Below are 15,513 nucleotides of genomic sequence, written 5' to 3'. Positions count from 1 at the left end.
CATGCAACTTGCAAGAATGTAAAGGGAAGGGTTTGGAGAATTCAAACGCAATTGGAGACACGGATGTTTTTCCCGTGGTTCGGATAGGTGGTGCTATCCTACATCCACGTTGATGGAGACTTCAACCCACGAAGGGTAACAGTTGCGCGAGTCCACGGAGGGCTCCACCCACGAAGGGTAACGGTTGCGCGAGTCCACGGAGGGCTCCACCCACGAAGGGTCCACGAAGAAGCAACCACCCACAAAGGGTCCACGAAGAAGCAACCTTGTCTATCCCACCATGGCCATCGCCCACGAAGGACTTGCCTCACTAGCGGTAGATCTTCACGAAGTAGGCGATCTCCTTGCCCTTACAAACTCCTTGGTTCAACTCCACAATCTTGTCGGAGGCTCCCAAGTGACACCTAGCCAATCTAGGAGACACCACTCTCCAAGAAGTAACAAATGGTGTGTAGGTAATGAACTCCTTGCTCTTGTGCTTCAAATGATAGTCTCCCCAACACTCAACTCTCTCTCATAGGATTTGGATTTTGTGGAAAGAAGATTTGAGTGGAAAGCAACTTGGGGAAGGCTAGAGATCAAGATTCATATGGTAGGAATGGAATATCTTGGTCTCAACACATGAGTAGGTGGTTCTCTCTCAGAACATATGAGTTGGAATTGTGTATGTGTTCTGATGGCTCTCTCCACGAATGAAGAGGAGGTGGAGGGGTATATATAGCCTCCACACAAAATCCAACCGTTACACACAGTTTTCCAATCTCGGTGGGACCGAATCAACAAACTCGGTCGGACCGAAAAATGTAAACCTAGTGACCGTTAGAGATTTTCGGTGGGACTGACATGCAACTCGGTAGGACCGATATGGTTAGGGTTTGGGCATAACGTAATCTCGGTGAGACCGATTACACAAACTCGGTGAGACCGAATTTGGTAATTAGCTAACCAGAGAGTTGGTCAGGCAAACTCGGTGGGACCGATTTGCTCTTTCGGTGAGACCGAAAAGTTACAAAAAGGAAACACTGAATTTACATTGCAATCTCGGTGGGACCGATCCGCTCTTTCGGTGAGACCGAAAAGTTACGAAAGGGAAACAGAGAGTTTGCAATCCCATCTCGGTGAGACCGAGATCCCTATCGGTAGAACCGAATTGCTAGGGTTTGGCAGTGGCTTATGACAAGTGAAACTCGGTGGCGCCGGATAGAAAGAATCGGTAGGACCGAGTTTGGCTTAGGGTTTAGGTCATATGTGGATATGGGAAAGTAGTTGAGGGTTTTGGAGCATATCACTAAGCACATGAAGCAAGAGGCTCATTAAGCAACACCTCATCCCTCCTTGATAGTATTGGCTTTTCCTAAAGACTCAATGTGATCTTGGATCACTAAAATATAAAATGAAGAGTCTTGAGCTTTTGAGCTTGAGCCAATCCTTTGTCCTTAGCATTTTGAGGGTTCCACTTTCACATCCATGCCATGCCAATCATTGAGCTTTCCTGAAATAATCATCTTGGAATAGCATTAGCTCAATGAGCTATATGTTGTTATGAATTACCAAAACCACCTAGGGATAGTTGCACTTTCAATCTCCCCCTTTTTGGTAATTGATGACAACATATAGATCAAAGCTTCGACAAATGATAATAAGCATGAAATATATCGTCGCTTTGAGAAGTATGTGACAAGTAAGAGCTCCCCCTAAATTTGTGCATATTTAAAATTTGCTTTGGACTGCAAATGCACAAGGAGTTAGAGTCATGGGTTACTCTTCCATGTCACATACATCTTGGTGGAGCGCTTAAAATGATAAGAATGAAATACATGCACTCATCACCAAGAAAAGTGAATGATCACATAAGATAGATAAGGTAATAGCATTAAGCAGGCATTAATTGTAGCTTATGATCAAACACATGATCATCAATGTCTCACGAGCAATGACATAGTATCTCAAGCACTCAAAAGCAAACAAAGTTCGAAAAACCACCAAATAAAGCAAGAGAGAAAAAAGCAACACTCTCTCTCTCGAAGCCTATGATCTATACATTTTTCTCCCCCTTTGGCAACAAGTTACCAGAAAGTTCCTAGAAAATGCATAGTGCTAGATCGATGCTCAGGCTTGATCTTCAGGTGGTGGTGGAGTCCGGAGCACTCCAAGGACGAAGCCTTCTGTAGACGTGGTCGGAGTCGAGGCTGAAGTAGATGCTGGAGCTGGTGGAACTGAAGCTGTAGCTGGTGCAGAAGTGGTGGCTCTGGTGTCAGCAACTGCCACTGCAGATGACCTCGGACCTCGTGGCACTCTCGCGAAGGCATCAGTTGTAGTCCTGCCTCTCCTCTCCTGCATGTCATCCTGGAGCTGCTCCACGGCAGTCTGAATCTTTGTCACCTTGACATTCAAGTCATAGAACTTTTGTTCCATGATCCTCTCTAAGCTTTCCTGGTTCTGAGTTAGGGTGGCTAGTCCTTTCTCAATCCGCAGGGTGGATGCAATCAGGTAACCAAGCTGCTCTTGTTTGGTTTTCAAGAAATACTCAGATGCCTCCTCTTGAGTTGGCATCTTGGCAGCTTTCTCCTTCCTTGCCTTCTCCTTCTTGGCTTGTGCTTGGGAAGATGATGGCTCATTCTCAGTCATGACCACTTGATTATCTTCAAATTCTGGACGGATGGGCAAGTGTTCCTTGTCCAACAAGTATATGCCCGTGCCCATCTTGGAGTTAATGAGCTCCTGAATTTGTGGGGCATACCCACAGCTCCTCTTCTGGTCTGCTGTAGTCCTCTTGATGGTCTCTACCATGAGGCTCATCACTTTGAACTTCTGTGGCACATCAAAGATATGAAGCAAATTGATTGCATGGCCTCTGATCATCTTGTGATCACCTGACTTGGGCAAGAGAGTGTGCCTCAAAATCCAATTAATAGTTGGCAGCCCTGACAGAAGATAATGCACTGAGCCAAATTTGAAAGCGTCAAGTGCCTCGTTTGGAATCTCCTTGTACATGTTGGACATAGAGTTATGGTCCATCTTCTTCTTGGCATAAATGTCCAAATCATCTGCTTGCTCCTCTGGGGCATTCATCAGCTGAGCCCATTCAGCAACTGTGGACTGGTACCTCGTACCCTCTGACATCCAAATTATCCTACCATCTGGATAAAAGTGTGATGTGGAGTAGAACTGCATGATGAGCTCCTCGTTCCACTTTGTGAGCTTCTGCCCAACAAAGTCTGCAACTCCACAAGCACTAAAGCTGTTATACACTCCAGGGTAGTACTCTTCGTTGTCCTTGATGTATTGCCAGTCAACCCATCTCATATCACAGACTATTGGCTTCTTATCAAGCAACACTGTCTCATAGAAGTCCTGCTGTTCCTTGGTGTGAAATCTGTAGTCAACAGCAGTCCTCCTCCTTGAAGCATACGGATCTGCTTCTCTCCACTTCCTCAGCCCTGAGTCTCTCCTGAGCTTCATGTCCTCAGCCATAGGATGAGCATCATTGTGGTCTAGGATCTTGGGCTTGAGTTTTCTGAGAACTTGCTCTTCATCATCTTCTTCAGCAGCTTCAGGCACTGGAGCCTTGTTCTTTTCAGTTGCAGGTATGCTCCTTGTATTTCTCTTTGGTGCAGACTTGGGCTTGGAGGCAGCTTTGGGTGCTTCTTTGGGCTTAGATCTGGCAGCCCCTGATCTTATAGCATCACCCATAAGCTTAGGTGCCTTAGGTGCTGGTGCAGCTACCTCTTCTTCTTCCTCTTCTTCCATGATGGAAGCCTTTCCAAGCACTCTAGCTACGGTCTTCTTGACCCTTTCCTTCCTTTTCTTTCCTTCAGCAGCAACTGGCTCTTTGGGTGCAGGCTTTTCAGTTGAAGCTCTGGCCTTTGACATAGGCTGCCTGCCTGCTAGCCTTTTTACTTTCAAGGCTGGCTTTGTGCCCTGTGCTGGCTCAACTCTCTTTGATGTGGCTTCCTCTTCCTCTGCCATATAATCTTCATCCTCAGAATCTGAAATTCTCTTCTTCCTCTGTCTGGTGGCAGCTTTTGGCAGATTGCTAGGAGTACTTCTGCTGCCATCATCTGAAGAGCTGGAGGGACTAGTGCCCTCACTCATGTGCACTTGTTGTTCTGACACATTCTGGCTGTCACAGTGGTCTGACATGATGAACAAGCTGACTGCTGACCTGTGAATAGTTTATAGATGAGGTAGAATAGATGAGCATCACAAAATGCAGAGATTTTTGCAAAAGAATGATCCAAAAACTTAGTTTTAGTTTCCCACTGAAATCATCTCGGATCTACCGATTTTTAAACTCGGTGATACTGAAGCTGTTTTGGAACCTAAACTAGTGAACTTGGTCAGACTGAGTCACAGTTCGGTGGCACCGAGACTGCTAGGGTTTCACAAAGTTCCAAAATCGGTCACACCGATAAGTAATTCTTGGTCAGACCGAGTCTCACTTGTGCAATGGCATAAGCCAAATCGGTGGGACCGAGTTTTTCAACTCGGTGGGTCCGAGATGGTTTCGGCGGAAACCTAACCCTAAAATTTTCGAATCAAACCTAATCTACTAGCGCATTGACTAGATAGGAGTGTTTCAATCGTGGCAAGAATCATGATGATCACAATGTGCTAAGAATCAGATTGGAGAATAGCTCAAAGATCGAGTCCATACCCTAGTTCGGCGGAGACTCGCTACGGCGGCAACGGTGGGGTAGAATTCCGTTGACGGTGACGGAGACAAGCGACTGGAGGCGGCTGGCGGCGAGGAGACGATCCGGAGACCAAGTTGGCAGAGCAGGCTATCGCGCGGGCGAAGGGGTTCGGATAATTTTCCAAATTTTTGCCCGTGACTATATATAGCCCGACCCTGTCGGTGTGACCGAGTGGAACAACTCGGTGGCACCGAGATTCATAACTGCAAGCAGTTACTGAAACTCGGTGTGACCGAAAGGTTCAAATCGGTTGCACCGAGATCGAAAACCTAGATCAACTTAATGATCTCGGTAGGACCGAAAGTGGGGTATCGGTCAGACCGAGAATCATAAAGAGGTTTTGGAAGTTTAAGTCTATGACGAATCGGGGACTCCGAGCGCTCCTCACACAGAGTGGTTCGAATCTGACTTGATCAAATTTTGTGATGTAGCATGAATAGAGTTTGAGACGAGAAAAGCATAGATAGCTAGAGGAGGTTCTTAGGCATTCTTGTCCATCCACTTGGCAAAAGGAAATAAAACCAAACAATCAAAACAACAAGTGGATGTCCTCGAATGAGTAAAATATGCAACCAGCATGCTCACACAATAAGATGGCAAATGAAATATGTGACAAGGCATGCACAACCAATTCTAGCATCTATCAAGCAATTTGCGATGACAAGGTCATCTATATATGAGTATATTGACTTAGGAGTCAAGTGAGAACACTTGATCATAGGTCATACTCATCGTTTAAGCTCAAGTGGGGTTACCACTTTTACATAAAGCATTGTTGTGTTCACATCTTTAGAGTTGCTTTAGCTCAAGTCTTAGAGTAAAGCTCCCCCTAGATGTGATATCCCCCCTTAGAGGGATGAACTAACCTCGGGTTTTGTCGATGATGACTTCATGTAGATGTTGAAGATGTGGATGCTCAATGTTGATGTAGATCACTTGGAGCTATCCATTTGAGTGAATTGCACTTTCAATACCTACATGGGTTAGTCCCACAAGGAACAAACAAGGATATCCATAGACATAGAGTGATGCACACACAAGATGATGTCCATGAAAACTTTTAGGTTACCTTGTCCCTTGTCTTACCAACAAGAGGGTTTGTGACTCCTTGAACTAGTGCAAGATGTGGAAGTTGATTGCACTTGTTCTTGCCAAAATGATAAGAGTGAAGTATGTTGGCGGAGTCACCCTCAAGAACTCTCTAGTTCTTCTTCTTTTGGATCCACACCATCTTGATGGGAATCCTTGGAGTTGTAGTCGTACTTGATGAAGTGGAACTTGAAGTAGTCTTGGGAATCCACTTGACTAAGGTCTTAGGAGCTTCTTCAAATGCATCAATTTCCTCTTGAAGCTTGTCCTTGCCTTTTTGCTTGTAGTCTTGTGGTGGAAGATCATCTTGAGCTTGTGTCCCCTTGAAAGAAGTATCATACTTCTCTTGTTGAGGAACAAACTTTGTCTTGGGGTATTGATCTTCTTCCCACTCAACTCCATTGGCATTGAACTTTCGTTCAAAACCAACACCTTGATTCTTCCGGTGCATTCCTTGCTTGCGCACAATTTCCTCGAATTGCTTACTCCCGGCAAGGCTTTTGTACACTCCTTTCTCTATAATTCCCTTCAATAAGCTATTTTCTTGCTCAAGTGTAACTTGGCTAAGAGAATCATTAGTGGAATCAAGAGAACTACTAGAAGCAACAATATTGGATTTAGCATGATCATTGTTACTGCTAGAGGAAGAATCTTTCTTGTTCTTGTTACTAGACTTGACTTGAGGCATGTAAGTGGATAAGAGTAAACGCTTGGCAATGTAAGAAGAACTTTTCTTGCGGAGATCATCATTGATTGCTTTTAAGAACTCATGCTCTTGCTCAAGATTGAGCTTTTCAAAGCGTAATTTCTCATGAGCTCTTAAAAGTTCTCGATGATCTTCGAAGATAGTTTCATGAGCTAACTTAAGAGTGTTTAGTTCTTTAGTTAGAGCCTCAATCTTCTCCTTATCATTGTCATTCGTTTTATCTTGATTAGCATGATTAATTGACGTTTCATCATAGTATTCATCACTAGAGTTGTCAACAAGCAAATCATCACCTAACAAGTCATCTTCATCACTATTGAAATCAACATACTCGGGGTGTGTTACCTTAGGACCTTTGGCCATGAAGCATCTTCCAATTCCTTCATTTGGTGAGTCAAATATGTCGTAGGAGTTGGTTGACACAAGTGCTAGACCGGCAACACCTTCATCTTGAGTATCTTCGGAGTCGGAGTGATAACTTCTCTCGGAGTGGCTGTCGGAGTCGGAGCCGGATACCCATTCACCAACATGAGCTTGATGTCTTCGTTTTGTGTAGCTCCTTGATGATTTTTCCTTCCTTTCGAATCCTTGCTTCTCCGTGAGTATCTTCGTTCATAACGATCATCTCTACTCCTTCTCTCTCTTGGTGGTGATTCTTTGCTTCTTCTTTTTGGAGAATCTTCTCTTCTCTTGTAGGGAGCCGTACACTCATTGGAATAGTGTCCGGGTCTTCCACAACTGTAGCAGTTTCGCTCTCGACTAGAAGATCTTTTGTCATTGTAGGACCTTGACTTGAAGCTTCTATCTTTGCTTCTACTCTTGTAGAACTTGTTGAAGTTCTTCACCATTAAGCTCAATTCTTCATTGAAGTTTTGTTTCTCACTTGATGATGTAGGGGCTTCACATGAGGCTTTGTAGGCACCACTTGATTTGTTGTGAAGTTCCTCTTTATCCTTAAGTGACATCTCATGAGCAACAATTCTTCCAATCACCTCCGTTGGCTTGAGATCTTTGTAATTGGGCATCATTTGGATCAATGTGCACACGGTATCATATTTTCCATCCAAGGCTCTTAGAATCTTCTTGATGATGAATCTATCGGTCATCTCTTCACTTCCTAAGCCGGCAATCTCATTTGTGATGAGAGCAAGCCTAGAGTACATTTCAGCGACACCTTCACCATCCTTCATTTTGAACTTGTCAAGTTGACTTTGAAGCACATCCAACTTGGATTCCTTGACGGAGTCGGTACCTTCGTGCATATCAATCAAAGTGTCCCAAATTTCCTTTGCATTCTCAAGACGGCTGATTTTGTTGAATTCTTCGGGGCACAATCCGTTGAAGAGAATATCACAAGCTTGAGCATTGTATTGCAACATCTTCAACTCATCCGCGGTAGCTTCACGGTTTGGTTCTTTCCCATCAAAGAAGTCACCTTGCAAACCAACACACACAATAGCCCAAACGGCGGGGTTATGTCCAAGAATATGCATTTTCATTTTATGCTTCCAACTAGCAAAATTAGTACCATCAAAGTAAGGACCTCTACGGTGATAATTTCCCTCGCTAGACGCCATACTCTCCTAGGTTGTGAAACCAAGGCTATGACCACCAAAAGCTATGGAGATCAAAGCAAATGGAGACCAAAGCTCTGATACCACTTGTAGGATCGAAAGTATGTCTAGAGGGGGGTGATTAGACTACTTGACCAAATAAAAACTTAACCTTTTCCCAATTTTAGTTCTTGGCAGATTTTAGCTATTGTAGGACAAGTCAAGCAATCATCACACAATTCAAGCAAGCATGCAAAGAGTATATTGGCAGCGGAAAGTAAAGCATGCAACTTGCAAGAATGTAAAGGGAAGGGTTTGGAGAATTCAAACGCAATTGGAGACACGGATGTTTTTCCCGTGGTTCGGATAGGTGGTGCTATCCTACATCCACGTTGATGGAGACTTCAACCCACGAAGGGTAACGGTTGCGCGAGTCCACGGAGGGCTCCACCCACAAAGGGTAATGGTTGCGCGAGTCCACGGAGGGCTCCACCCACGAAGGGTCCACGAAGAAGCAACCACCCACAAAGGGTCCACGAAGAAGCAACCTTGTCTATCCCACCATGGCCATCGCCCACGAAGGACTTGCCTCACTAGCGGTAGATCTTCACGAAGTAGGCGATCTCCTTGCCCTTACAAACTCCTTGGTTCAACTCCACAATCTTGTCGGAGGCTCCCAAGTGACACCTAGCCAATCTAGGAGACACCACTCTCCAAGAAGTAACAAATGGTGTGTAGGTAATGAACTCCTTGCTCTTGTGCTTCAAATGATAGTCTCCCCAACACTCAACTCTCTCTCATAGGATTTGGATTTTGTGGAAAGAAGATTTGAGTGGAAAGCAACTTGGGGAAGGCTAGAGATCAAGATTCATATGGTAGGAATGGAATATCTTGGTCTCAACACATGAGTAGGTGGTTCTCTCTCAGAACATATGAGTTGGAATTGTGTATGTGTTCTGATGGCTCTCTCCACGAATGAAGAGGAGGTGGAGGGGTATATATAGCCTCCACACAAAATCCAACCGTTACACACAGTTTTCCAATCTCGGTGGGACCGAATCAACAAACTCGGTCGGACCGAAAATGTAAACCTAGTGACCGTTAGAGATTTTCGGTGGGACTGACATGCAACTCGGTAGGACCGATATGGTTAGGGTTTGGGCATAACGTAATCTCGGTGAGACCGATTACACAAACTCGGTGAGACCGAATTTGGTAATTAGCTAACCAGAGAGTTGGTCAGGCAAACTCGGTGGGACCGATTTGCTCTTTCGGTGAGACCGAAAAGTTACAAAAAGGAAACACTGAATTTACATTGCAATCTCGGTGGGACCGATCCGCTCTTTCGGTGAGACCGAAAAGTTACGAAAGGGAAACAGAGAGTTTGCAATCCCATCTCGGTGAGACCGAGATCCCTATCGGTAGAACCGAATTGCTAGGGTTTGGCAGTGGCTTATGACAAGTGAAACTCGGTGGCGCCGGATAGAAAGAATCGGTAGGACCGAGTTTGGCTTAGGGTTTAGGTCATATGTGGATATGGGAAAGTAGTTGAGGGTTTTGGAGCATATCACTAAGCACATGAAGCAAGAGGCTCATTAAGCAACACCTCATCCCTCCTTGATAGTATTGGCTTTTCCTAAAGACTCAATGTGATCTTGGATCACTAAAATATAAAATGAAGAGTCTTGAGCTTTTGAGCTTGAGCCAATCCTTTGTCCTTAGATTTTTGAGGGTTCCACTTTCACATCCATGCCATGCCAATCATTGAGCTTTCCTGAAATAATCATCTTGGAATAGCATTAGCTCAATGAGCTATATGTTGTTATGAATTACCAAAACCACCTAGGGATAGTTGCACTTTCAGCGTCTGCGCTTCCCACGACGCCTCGGCAACTGCCCATCTGACAAAAGAGGTGCCCAGGCCAGACTTACTTGCCTTATTCTTGCTCGTCTCGCCCCAGATCCCCTTTCTCGCTCTTCTCCTTCTTGCTCCCGAAATCCTCTAGATCTTCCCCAATCCTTCTCATCCGGGACGCCATGGCGCATCGCAAGTCCCCGACCGAGGCCTGGTACTCGCCGGCCCTGGATTCCCCGAACTTGTCGGAGAAGAACCTCGCCCTCACGCGCCTGATGACGGTGGCGCAGGGCAGCGAGGGGGCGACTGTGCTCAAGGTTTGCTCCGACCTGCCTAAGGGCAAAGGGAGCACCTTCTATCCATTCTTAGTGAGCGCCATTGTCGCCAGTTTGGTGCCTCCTTTATCTGAGTTCTTCCATGCTGTTCTCCGCCAATACAACTTGCAGGCTCTGTATCTCCACCCCAACTCTGTTCTTCTCCTGGCGATTTTCGCCTACTATTGCGAGGCTCATGTTGGGGTGAAGCCCTCAGTGGCCTTGTTGCACCACTTTTTATCCCTCTGGGTTTCTGGTGCCCATGTCTCCGCATGCGCGAGCTTTATCGCATACTCGAACTCCAACGCCATCTCGAAGCCCGGGAAGAGGATTGAAGGCTTCCGGAGCAAGTGGGTTATGATGGATGTCGGGTGCCTCCACCCCCGTCTGGTGTTGACCACGGGGAGCCCAAGTCCGTTGACGCATGGTCCCGCACGGAGCTCATCGACCCCCGTGCAAAGGCGGTGCTGAAGAGGATGAACGCGGACCTGAGGCCAAGCAACCTGGGGGCGGTGAAGTTGACCGGGGCCATGCTCCTAAGGGAGTTCTTGGAGCACCGGGTGGCTCCACTGTAGGAGCACTCGCTCCCACTATGGAGGCTTGGAGAGGCAGATGTCGCCCTGCGCCTGAGCTCCGAGGCCCTGACCGATGAGGGTCTGGTTGCGGCCCTCCATTCCTTGGTTGGAGGAGACGTGGCGAGCCCAGTGGGCGCCCCCGTCCCCCTGTTCCTTCGCGACGACTGGGAGCAGGTGGTGAACACCATGCCCACCTTCAATGGTGAGGGGCTGGTGCCCGCGGAAGCTCCCGAGGATCTAGCGGTGCTAGCGACGGTGAACTTGTCCTTCGGCAGCTCTAGCGGGGGAAAGGGGGAGGAAGAGGAGGAGGAGGAAGAGTCTGACTCGGAGGCGACTGGCGAGGATTGGGGGGAGTCCTTCCCTTGGCGCAGATCCCAGGCCCTCCGCTCCATGCCGGATGACGACGAGGCCGGCGCCAGGGGAGGAAGGGAGGACTCTTCCTCGATCATGAGGAAGGGCAGGTCGAGCCTGGTTCCCTCAGGGTCTGCTCTGGTCCCTAGGAGGGTCTAAGGCCAGCTCCAACCCTCCTGACGTGCCTTCTGCTTCCGGGCCTCCCAAGGCTGACCCCCGCTGTAGGCTCTCGGGCTTCAAGTTTGGCCGGAGGTTTCTTGAGTCTGCGGATGACGTCCAGTAAGTGCTCGATTTGTGGTTTTACTTGGTTTCTGCCGCTGAGGCTTGACGTCTGCATTCTTTCACCAGGTCGGCACCTGCAGCCAAGAGGTTGAAAAAGGCTTCTGTGGCCCTGCTTGGGGCGAATCCATCTACCGGGGCGACGCCTTCATCTGCTGGGGGAGAAGACCGCGAGGCTCGCGCCTCTCTGGCCCGATCGCCCTCGCGAGGTGAACTGGGGCACCACGGCGAGGAGTCAGCCCCCGTGGCACCGCTGAACCAGGAGTCGACTGCGCCCGATGCTGCAGCCGGGGCGGCCAAGGCCCAGGAGGTTCCTTCCTGCCAAGCCGTGGTCACGCTGCCGTCTTCTCCGCCCGCTCCACATGTTCTTGTCTCTTCTGCTCCCTCTGCCGCCGTCCTGGACCAGGTCGCCAACGAGCTGAGCCAACTGCGGGAGGATCTTCTGAGCACGGACCCTCGCCTGGTGGCCGAGCGTCTGGAGTTGGCTTCTGGCTGGGCTCATTCTGCCGCCTCCATCCGAGCAGCGTTGAGCCAGGCCGTGTCAGCCTCCGACGGGGAGAAACAGGCCGCCAACCAAGCCAAGGCCTCTCGTGATGTTGCCCTGGGCGATGCTGCGACCGCCCAAGGCCGCTGCAAGGAGCTGGAGGCCGAGCTGCAAGGCCTGCGCGACGAGCTCGCCAAGGAGGTGCTCGGCCACCAGGAGAAGGAGAAGAAGATGAAGGCTCGGGAGGCTGTCGTCAAGGACCATGGCGCCAAGCTTGATGACTGCCACAGTCGGTTGGAGAAGTTAGAGCAGTCACTGAAGGCGGAAAGGACCGAGCTGGACGCCAAGGCGAAGGTCCTGGCGGAGGACCGGGTGGCCTTCGCGAAGCTGGAGAAGAAGGCTCGTGCCATACTGAAGACGCTTTACGAGAGCGGCCTGGAGGAGCCATTGGCTGGTGCGGAGGACGGCCCCGCCAAGCTGCTCCCCTTCCTGGTTGATGCGCTTGAGGACGTCGCAGACGGCCTTGACCCCATGGTCGAGGCCGAGGCGCGTGCTCTATCTTCTGCGGCATTGACGCATGTCCTCAGCCACATCTACCTGCGCGACCCCAACGTCGACTTTGACAGCCTGCTGGAGCCCGTGAGCGGTGATCGTGCCGCCGCTGCCGGTGAGGCCGTGAAAGGCCGAGCTGAGGTTTTGCTGGGGAAGTTTCGCTCCCCCAGCGTCTTGCCCGAGCGCGGTGCTGCCAGCTTCGCGACCTCAGGAGGCGAAGTCGCCCAGCGTGACTCCACCACTAGCGACGGCGTCACCGGAGAGTGATCCCTTCACGGCTTCTGTCCTGTTTTTATTCCTGCAACATGCACCATGCCTCGCTTCAGGAGGTGTTTAAAATTGTGTTTGGTGTTATGGAACAATCTATGGCTTGTAATATTTGCTTTGAATTTCCTGGAATTTGCATTTTCCTCTCCTACTTGCTTGCGCTCTACGCCGGCAGGGCCCGGCCTCGCGTGTACCTCACCCAGCGTTAGCCCCGACCGGAAACCAAGGACGGGACTAAGGAGTGGAGGGCTATGTGGAAAGTTAGGCCCCTGAGTCACGATGCTCAGGAGTCCCCCTTGACGCATGAGCAACGAGTAGGGAAGGGGGAGCGAGGAGTGGATTGATCGTTCTACATCGGCAGGGCCCGGCCCCGTGCGTACCTCACCTAGCATTAGCCCCGGCTGGAAACCAAGGACGGGACTAAGGAGTGAGGGGCTACTTGACCAGTTAGGCTCCTAAGTCGCGATTCTCAGGAGTCCCCCTTGACGCTCAAACGGGTTTCGTACCTTGGCTCCGCTCGAGGAGTGGCGCGTGACGACCAGGTCCGAGGGACCTGGCTGGGCGGCGTGCGCTCGGGCGAGGCCCGGGCATAGCCCCCGTGTCCAGCCCCCTCGCGCGGCACTCCCGAGGGGAGGTGTTGCGATGGTGCTGGACACTGAGCTCTGGGCTCCCTGAGGTTGGTATGGCCGTGGGCCGCCCTTACTTGTTTATCACCAATGCGGAGCATAGCGCTTCCGTATGTGTGCGGGCATAGCCGCACCTTGGCAGTGTCGTCAGCCAGCGCGGAGCATGGTGCTTCCACTGGTATGTGGGAGGGGGCTCCCCTCCGGGAGGAGCCCCCGGGGCATGTACAACCCCGCCCTGACACGTGGCTGGCATGGTAGGGCTAGGAGAGGTGTATCTGGGCACTCGTGAGCCAGCGCAGGACTCACGAGGCCCTACCTCGAGGCGGGTTGCGCCTGGCTCTGGACCTTTATCAATGGTGTGTTCCTGCAGGGTGGTTAGAATGCAAATGCTCTACGTCCTCAGGTCCTGGCCCTCGAGCGAGCTCAGTCGCCGCTGGTATGACAGGTCGCGATGCCGTGGGTCAAGGCCAGGGGGTGAGGGCTGGAGAGCCAGTAGGAGCCCATGAGTCGCGATGCTCAGGTACCCCCTTTTAACGTGCAACCGCTTTGCATGAGAGCGGAGGAGTCCGCGATAGGCAGCAAGTGATAATCATGGAAACCAAACTCATTTTATGCAGACGCGGGAAAAGTAAACGCCACTGGTTCAGGCCCGAGCAGATTGGGGTGATGCAGCCCGAGGGGCGCCCCCAACAAGGTAAGTAAAGAGCATAAGCAAAATGGATACATGCCGCGAGGACAGACCCACGCGGCCTGGGAATGATGCAGCCCTGTGGGTGCTCCCAGCTGAAAGTAGAACTCTGAAAGATGTCACCTGATGCCGTTGACGATGAAGTGATGCTGAAGAAGTGAGCGATGCACGGTGGAGATGTCGGTCCTCACGAGCCCCCAGGCCCTGGAGCCTCGGGAGGCTCCGGGGGCACAGGTGGGTCTTCGAGGGCCATCGCCTCCTCCGCCAGGACCACACGATGCATGACCTCCTGAGCCTCCAGAATGCTCCTCAGCAGGCACTGATGAGCGACAACCGCATCTGGCAGGCCGAACGACATGTGAACGTAGCTGTGAGGTGGCCCTTCGCAGCGTCCCACGTGCGAAGGCCAGAGGTGCTCTTGAGACGCGGCTCGGTTGAGCCCTGGTACGTCAATGCAGACGCGTAGCCCACCATCCTTGCCTGGATGTGGGGCTATGGCGGGCAAGCGGCGGTTGCCGCGCATGACTCTTGACTCCTGTAGCTCTTGGGTGTTTCTTGCGATGAACTCCTGAGGGTTTGGTCTTCCTTGTCTTGTACCTTCCTGAGGGAAAAGTGCTTGAAAGCACCCCTCCAAGTGGTGCCCGAGCGCCTCCCTCGCGACCATGGCAAAGTCGGTGGCTCTCCAAGAAAGAGCCCCCAAGCCCTGCCTGAGGAGGGCGCCGGGCGCGCCTTCCTATGTGTGAGAGGGTGGCGCCCCCTGAACGGCGTGAATCCTGGCGCGACGCCTCCGGAGGCGCCTGCCTCCTAGTGACTTGGGCCAGGCGAAGTCTTCTTCTTCTTGAGGCTCGCTTCGAGAAGTCCCCCGCTCCTGTGATCCGGGTCTTCAACCGCTGCGGCTTGGAACGCATGCTCGAGCGAACACACCGCGTCCCTTTCTTCACAGGGTATGGTGATGACTCCACCGCTTCCTGGCATCTTGAGGACATTGTGACCATGGTGAGTCACTGCCATGAACTTGGCTAGGGCTGGGTACCCGAGGATGGCGTTGTAAGGCAGGCGAATGTGGGCGATGACGAAGTCGATGAGCTCGGTGCGGTAGTTGTTGCGCTGCCCGAAGGTGACCGGAAGGCGAACCTGCCCTATCGGCACAGTGGAACCATCAGTGACTCCTGAGAAAGGCTTGGTCGGCAGAACCTGATCGTATGGCACTTGGAGATTGTCGAACGTCTCGATAGATAGGACGTTGAGTCCTGCTCCGCCATTGATGAGGGTCCTGGTGACCTACACATTGCTGATGACTGGGGAGCAAAGCATCGGGAGGACTCCGGCCGTTGCCACACACTTGAGCTGATCCGCTGAGCTGAACGTGATGGCGCATGTAGACCACCTGAGAGGGCGCGTGGCCTCAAGCTTGGGGAGGACTGCATTCACCTCACGAGCAAACTACATGAAGATGCGTTGTTAGGCTGGGGCTTGG

Source organism: Triticum aestivum, chromosome 1A, assembly GCF_018294505.1.
Source record: "Triticum aestivum cultivar Chinese Spring chromosome 1A, IWGSC CS RefSeq v2.1, whole genome shotgun sequence".
Classification (NCBI taxonomy): Eukaryota; Viridiplantae; Streptophyta; class Magnoliopsida; order Poales; family Poaceae; genus Triticum; species Triticum aestivum.
Note: the sequence above shows the minus strand (reverse complement) of the source record.